This window comes from Microtus ochrogaster, chromosome 18 (assembly GCF_000317375.1).
Source record: "Microtus ochrogaster isolate Prairie Vole_2 chromosome 18, MicOch1.0, whole genome shotgun sequence".
NCBI classification, from domain to species: domain Eukaryota; kingdom Metazoa; phylum Chordata; class Mammalia; order Rodentia; family Cricetidae; genus Microtus; species Microtus ochrogaster.
In genome coordinates this window covers 58,219,474-58,227,366 of record NC_022020.1, presented here as the reverse complement: position 1 = coordinate 58,227,366, position 7,893 = coordinate 58,219,474, and positions in this window count along the sequence as shown.

The following is a 7,893-nucleotide window of genomic DNA, read 5'->3' as shown; positions in this document are numbered from 1 at the left end:
TATCAAGTTGCAGTAAGACTGAGCACTTCCCCATATACTGGCAAGGTGACCCAGTATAAGGAGCAGGGTCCCAAAAGCCAACCTGCTGTTAGGAGTCCCACAGGAGGACCAAGCTATTTAACTGTTACATATATGCAAAGCGCCTAGGTCGGTCCCATGCAAGCTCTCTGGTTGTCAGTTCAGTCTCTGTGAGCCCCTATGAGCCCAGGTTTGTTGATTCGGTGAGTTTTCTTGTGGTGTCCTTGGCCCTTTTGGCTGCTACAAGCCTCTCTCCCCTCTTCTGCAGTGCTCTCCCTCTTGCCCTCCACAACCCAATCACGTATGCTCCCATCGCCACCCACCCTTGGTCCACCATGAACCCTCCTTGTTACCTAGTCTCTCTGGGTCTGTAATTTGTGGCATAGTTATCCTTTATCTTACAGTTCATATCGACTTATGAATGGGTACGTACCATGTTAATCTTTCTCAATCTGGGTCACCTCTCTGAGGATGACATTTTTCTAGTTCCATTCATTTGCCTTCAAATTTCCTGGTGTCTGGTGTGGGAAGTCCTTCTGTCTATGTGTTGCTTTTATTGGTTAATGAATAAAGAAACTGTCTTGGACCTGCACATGGCAGAATAGAGATAGGCAGGGAAAACTAAACTGAATGCTGGGAGAAAGAAGGTGGAATCATGAGATTCCATGTAACCACCAGGGACAGAAGAGCCAGAACCTTGCTGGTAAGCCATAGCCATGTGGCAATACACAGATTAATAGAAATGGATTAAATTAAGATGTAAGAGTTAGCCAATAAGAAGCTAGAGCTAATAGGCCACGCAGTGATTTAATTAATACAGTTTCAGTGTGGTTATTTTGAGTCTGGGCAGCTGGCCTCCTTCAACAAATTGGCACTCCAATGTGTGCCAGCTAAATCCACATAAAACCTGAGAAAGTTTGAAAAGAAATTCTAAAAAAAACCCAAAACAGTCTTTAATGCAGCTTCTTGCTGTTTGCTGGTGGCTCCTTTAAGAGGGGTCTTCCTAATTCAGCAGTAGCAGAAAGAAAGAAAGAAAGAAAGAAAGAAAGAAAGAAAGAAAGAAAGAAAGAAAGAAAGAGAGAAAGAGAGAGAGAGAGAGAGAGAGAGAGAGAGAGAGAAAGAAAGAAAGAAAGAAAGAAAGAGAGAAAGAAAGAAAGGGAAAATACCCACATGGTTTCAAAACAGCAGCACAAATGGCTCTGGCTCTGGCTCTTTCAGGAGGCCAAGCTCTTGAATGGCATTTGTGGGCTCTGGTGCTTGTGTGCCCACTCTAGGTCGGGAGGAAAGTAGCTGAGACCATGCTCATGGCTCAGTGATCCCTTCATGAGCAGGCAGCAGAATCAGATCTACTAGGCATGCACAAGCAGGAGAGCATGGCAGATTCCTGCCGCCATACACATAGATATTTTCAGGCCATGCAGTGTGATGCATGGCAAATTTAGCTATTACTCAGATAAAAAGGGTTTATGTGCTGCATGCTCCTTCCCAAAGTTAAAGTGGTAAGCATGGCTCCTTCCTTGTGGTCCCAGAGCTGATGGTAATGGTACCTCCACCAGTTTGAAAAGTGGAGAAAGGCAGAACCAGCACCCAGGGCTACTGCGACCAAGTTGCTTACCATTTTTAAAGCTCTCCAGGACAGAAAAAGATTATAGATACACAATAGGGCAGATTCAGACATAAAAAAACAACAACCACTAAATGAGACACAGTGTGTTTTAAAAAATGTACAGAGGCTTGAGAGAGAGAAGAGAGTAAAGAGACCGTAAATGTAATATAAGAGTATAGGCAATCATAGATTAAAGGAGTAAGGATAATACAATAAATATTAAACTTATAGGAAAAGTAATATAGTAAGAAAAATAAGTCACATAAAGATGGAAAATATGCAGAGAGTCTGGATTATGTATATTATTGTGCTTTCCTTAAATTTTTTGACTGTGAAGAAGCTAAGTACAGAGAGACATTTCATTGTATGGGCTGCTAAGATAAACCAACATATATATTTTAAAGGTATCATGACTTCAGAATTTGGGTTTAAGGATTTGTTGCTTTGGAAAAGAGGTTGTTTTGTTTCCACAGAAGATGAGAACCTATGGGTTTCTTCCAGACTATTGTGGTTCGATGAACCAAGACCACCTGAAGCTCCATGAACACCCCAAAAATTACTTTGTCCAATAAACAGCAGGAAATAATTTGGAGAGAACTATGCTCAAATTCCCAAATATTGTTTATAAATGTTTCTTTACATTTAAAGAGGAATATGCTATAGAGATTTGCATTGGTATGGATCTTGCTCTATTGATACAAAATTAAGGACAAATTTGTTTTATGTATATTTTTGCTCTTGATTAAGGTATTGTGTTTGTGCTGCTCATTTAAAAATGTAATGTATAATTAAGAAATATAGGTTAATAAATCATCATCTATAATAGCCTCGCTTGTAGTCATGTTAGTTAGGTTTTCTAGATATATAGAGATATATTTCAGTTGGTTAGGTATTCTTCAGATCTTTCAGAGATCTTCAGAATATGGTATTTAAAATGTTTTAAGAACTTAGAATTTTCATGACAATGAGACACATCTGCTCCTGGCATCACGAGGCATCTACTTCAAGAGGATGATGGTCATTGAAGAGGCTCCTTATGGAGTTTGTTGGCCATTTGAGCATGAGACTGCTCTTGCTTGGACTGCTTGATGTTATGCTGTGTGAACTGGACATGCAGACCCATGGAGAGATGACTGCTGAACTTACCTAAAGAAGGTGAGACGATCCTTTCGGGTTCCTGCTTCATGAAAGAGTCTGATAGACATTCTACAGGACATAGAAAAAGGTGACAAACTGTCAATATAGGTGGAACTGTCTAGAATTTTCTTGCTTCATAGAAAAGTCTGCCAGTTACTATGGGCCTATAGGAAAAAGAAAAGTTTTACAGGGAATCATGTGACCAGATATGTAATCAGCTGCCTGTCCTTTTAAAACTCCTTCCATTCCACAGGCATACAGAGCAAAAGGAACAAAACCTGGGGTGGCTAGCTAACCAACAACAATTCAGAGCTCACACAAACTGAACAGGACCTACAGCCTTTTCTGTTGGTTCAATGGCCCATCTCACACTGGTTTCCTCCCTCAGGCTTCCTGTTGATTTGGGTCTTGCTACCTTTTCTCCTTACCCTAGCGTCTCGTAATCCGTGATTCTTTTTTTTTTTTTTTTAATTTTCGAGACAGGGTTTCTCCATAACTTTTTGTTTCCTGTCCTGGAACTAGCTCTTGTAGAACAGGCTGGCCTCAAACTCACAGAGATCTGCCTGCCTCTGCCTCCCGAGTGCTGGGATTAAAGGCGTGCGCCACCACCGCCCGACGTAATCCGTGATTCTTACAAGAGGAACCTGTGCCTTCCTTCTGGACTCAGTGTTAACTGTGCTTGCCTGCAAGGTCATTTGAGAACCCTGACAAGGCCAGGTGAATTGCACTCCCGTTAGCGATGAACAGGCCAAGAGTGCTCTCTCCATTCTATTGGAGGAACCAACAGAGGACAGCAATGAGGAAACAGGTAAGGAAGCCAGGAAGGACATCTACACCAGAGTACCAAAGGGAGCTTATCTTACTCTACAAGAAAAAGTTCATTAATAAGAGTCATCTTGTGTAAATATCAGGGTATAGATAGAAAAGTCATGCATAGGGGTGTGTATAGGAGACACATTTCAGGAAGTCCATACCTGTGCAGCCATTGCTCCTCCTGAGCTATGGAATGTTTTCAGCTGCCACGAGCTTCTTTTCCATCTCCTTTCAGTGAACTCCATTAAGACTAACACCACACCACTGACCTCAAGCATCATAGTATTGAGGCTAAATTTTATAACTCAATGAACAGGTATTTCTGCCCTCAGAAAAACATGTAAGATGTCAAAATAATTGATTCTCATTCACAGTAAACTTAACCTTAAAAGCCTTATAACAGACAGCCTGGGGCTGGGAAGATAGTGCAGTCCTGGAGAGAACTGACTTCTACCTGTGCACATGCGCATAAACACTAAGCAAAGAAGCAATTAAAATAAGCAGTTTTAATATAGTAAGTTATCTGCTTCATCTTAGTAAATAGAAAGAACTGCCCATTGCCTTTCCTCACTTACTAGTACTGGGAGAAAGATAGTTTTTTTTTTCTTTTTAAATCATACTAATAGACAAGGCCTTGGGATTGAGGATTTGGGAATTGTTGGATTCAGAAAAAATATTATAATGTGTGTGTCGTGCATGTTATGCAATATTCACAGTGGGATCTGGGCCTGTGACTCAGAAATGCACCATATTTTTAAAAATTTTTATTACATGTATTTATTGTGTGTGTGTGTGTGTGTGTGTGTGTGTGTGCACGGGAGTGTGCCACCGTGCTCTCATTCCACCATGTGGGTCCCAGCAACTGAGCACAGATCGTCAGCTGGGGCAGCAAGTGCTTTACCTCCAGAGGCATCTCACCAACCGAACACTCACGTTTCTGAAGAGAAATGTGTGACTATTTATATTACGCTGGGAAAACAAGGACTAAAGAGAACCTTGTGACACATTCTGATTGTCACAAACTTCGAAACTACCAAAGTTTTTTGAAACATCTGGACTTGAGGATTGTCTATAACATTTTGTGGAGTCATAGCAGACAGGACATCGTTTAAGGAATGTTTCTAGTGATCAAGGCTTACCCTGGTGCCATGTCCCCACAGAGCTTGCTCCGGTCAGCCCTGTTTGAACAACGACGCACTTGGAACTTTCTCTTCACACCTTATAAAAACACCTGTCCAAAATAAAATATTCAATTACACACAAAAGGAGGAATTCAAGTATAATAATCCCTCATAAAAATGTCAACCAACCTTGACAATATCATTTTGTCCATCTCCATTTTCCCCAGAGTGACACTGCCATCTTATAAGTCTCTGAAAACATTTCTCACCACACTGCTCTTTATAATATGCATATTAGAAGATGCATTCAACAACACACTGTCTCGTGATGCCTGTGTGAGTAAATGCTTTCTCTTTGTCTTATGTCAGGAACGCCTTGAGAAAAGGACTGTGTTTATAATGACTCTTTCCCACTTAGCTCTTCCGAGGAGAAAATGGTGCCTGATGGCTACAAAGTGAACTTGAGCTTGTACTCCACTTACCTGCCAGGGCAGGAGCTCTGTGGTAGATGGCTTATCTGGTATGCCTGGAGCTCGGGATTCTGTCCCCAGACTTGGTGTTTCTTCCTCAGTAGGTACAGGTGGGGCCCAGAAAATTTCTCTAACAAAGTATAGAACTCTCTGCTGTACCTGTTGAGGATGAGCAGGGCTTCTCAGGTAGGGAAGGGGTAACAATACACCAAATGCTCTCTTGAGTTTAACACATGGAATTACATGTTTATTATAAATTACTAAATTATAAAAATATTAAAACCAATGCTTTACAGTGTAGTTTGTGCCCCCTTTTCTCCTGTGCATGGTACTCTTCAAGTCTCCAGTTTTCCCATAAGCAAACTACAATGATAGTTATGCCAACCTCATAGTGTTTACTAAGTCAGTGAACTAATTTTAGTATGTAAATGAGGTTTTAAAAAGCAATGTATAGCAAAAATTAACTGCCCAATGAAATAATAGTTAGTAATTACTATTTACTGAACATCACCTATGAGTCAGGTAGGGAGCCTAAGTGAGAATTTTGTGCTTGCATTTGTATTTCCGTGCAGGATTTACCCAAATCCTCCTGCCAATGCCCTTTGAGGATACGTAGGAAAAGTGTAGCCACACCTACCTCCAAGACAAAGAGGTACTCTAGGTGCCAGTTTTAAAAACTGCATGGGAGAGAGGGCCTCTGAACTTAAATATCTAAACTCCCAAAGTGTGCTCTTTCCTTCTGTTGCAAACAAGCAAGCAATTAAAAAGAAAACCTCTCAACCAAAGCATTTGCCAGGAAAATTTGCACACGTACCCCAACGTTCAGACACATAGGAATCCAAATGACTCTTTCCTAGGACATGTGTGATGGGATCTCCATCTACACTCTGCTTAGAGTTGAACCATGCTTCTTTCTGGTCCAGGGCAAACAGCATCTAGCTCCATCTACAAAGGATTCTCCTCCTTTGGAAAAAATCTTTCATTCTTTTAGGGACCGTTCAGAAAGTGATTGAGCCATATGCAGCCTTAAGCCCTACTTCTAAATTTTTTATTTTAAAAAATAATACTCTACCTGTATGAATCAATTATATTAAGATTTTCTGGTTTAAGATCTAAAAAAAAAACCATTTCTAACAGTCACTGATCAAATGTACAAAAAAAATCTTGCTCCTATAACCATAATTATCATTCTTTCCATAGAATATATCATAACACTTACTAGATAAAATTGAGGTTATTAGAGTTATTAGTAGCAAGAATATAATAATCATAATATAATCATACATTGTTCTGTGTGCCTCTGACCCACTGTGCCAGGCAGCAGACTTTTTAATTAATATTTTTAGAATTCTATACTGGCTTCAGGGGAGGTATGTGTGATACTGTTCCTAGATGTGCACAGATGTCTACTTACTCCAGACAGAGAGCTCATGACTGGCCTAAGTAAGGGAACCACGAAATCCAAACTTCTGCTTGGTTACTTTTCCATTACTGTGAAGAGACACCATAACCAAGGCAACTTATAAAAGAAAGCCTCTAATTGGAAATTGCTTACAGTTTCAGAGGTTTAGTCCATTTCCATCATCGCAGGGACCATGGTACCACGCAGGGAGACATGGTGCTGGAGTTCTACATTTGAATCTACAGGCAGAAGGTAGAAAGAGAGTCTCAGGACTTGGAATGGGATTTTGAAATCTCAAAACCCACCCCCAGTGTCACACTTCCTCCAACAAGGCCACGTCTCCTAATCCTTTCAAACAGTACTTCTCCCTGGTAACCTGGTAACCGCGCATTCAGATCTATGAGCCTATGGGGACGTTTCTCACTCACGCCACCACTGTAAGGAAACTATCAAATCCAACTTGGTGAACCTATGAGTTTTATTAGGGTTACTTACAAGAGTATAAGTGAAGCGTTACTACAGACACAGAATGACTCACACAGTTGAGTCACCAAAAGCCCAACCAGCAAAAATGACAAGTCATGAAAGTTAGAGACCTAGGGTGTACCACAAAGCCTGCAGGGAGCCCGACAGCCTGGAGAGTAATTTTTTTTTCAGGCAGTTCAGTTGGTCTGAGGCTCTTCTAAGCAGTCGAATTTATGGGAGAGTTTTCTAGTCAGATGGCTTATCTGAGAGTTTCTCTCAGTAGTCTTTACTGCTTATATGTACTTGGGGAGGAAGGGACCTAGTGTAGCTATTCTGCTTTAGGGATTTCCTGAGCCTTTTGAGTTGTTTATTTCCTAGTTTTTAATGAGCTTCCTTGCAGGACAGGATATTTTGCCTCCCTTTAGAACAGCGGTTCTCAACCTTTCTAATGCTAAGACCCTTTAATACATTTTAGGGTGATGCCCAACCCTAAAATTATTTTCATTGCTACTTCATAACTATACTTTTGCTACTGTAAAAATTGTAATATAAGTGTTTTTGGAGCTAGAGATTTGTTAAAGGGGTCATGACCCACAGGTTGAGAACCACTGCTTTAGAACAGCACGTTTTGATAGAGCTTCTCTCTAATATGGAAGGTTGTATCTCAGAGGAAATTGCCGCACAACAGTGAGTTCAAGGCCAACCTGAGCATCCTTGTGAGATCCTTGTCTTGAATGAAAAGTAAAAAAAGGACTAGGGATGTATGATTCCTTTGGCCTTTTAAATATTAATATTCTAGTTCTCTCCAGACTGGATAATCTTCTGCCTTTTAAATATTAACTAACGAGGGCTTGGAGAGAT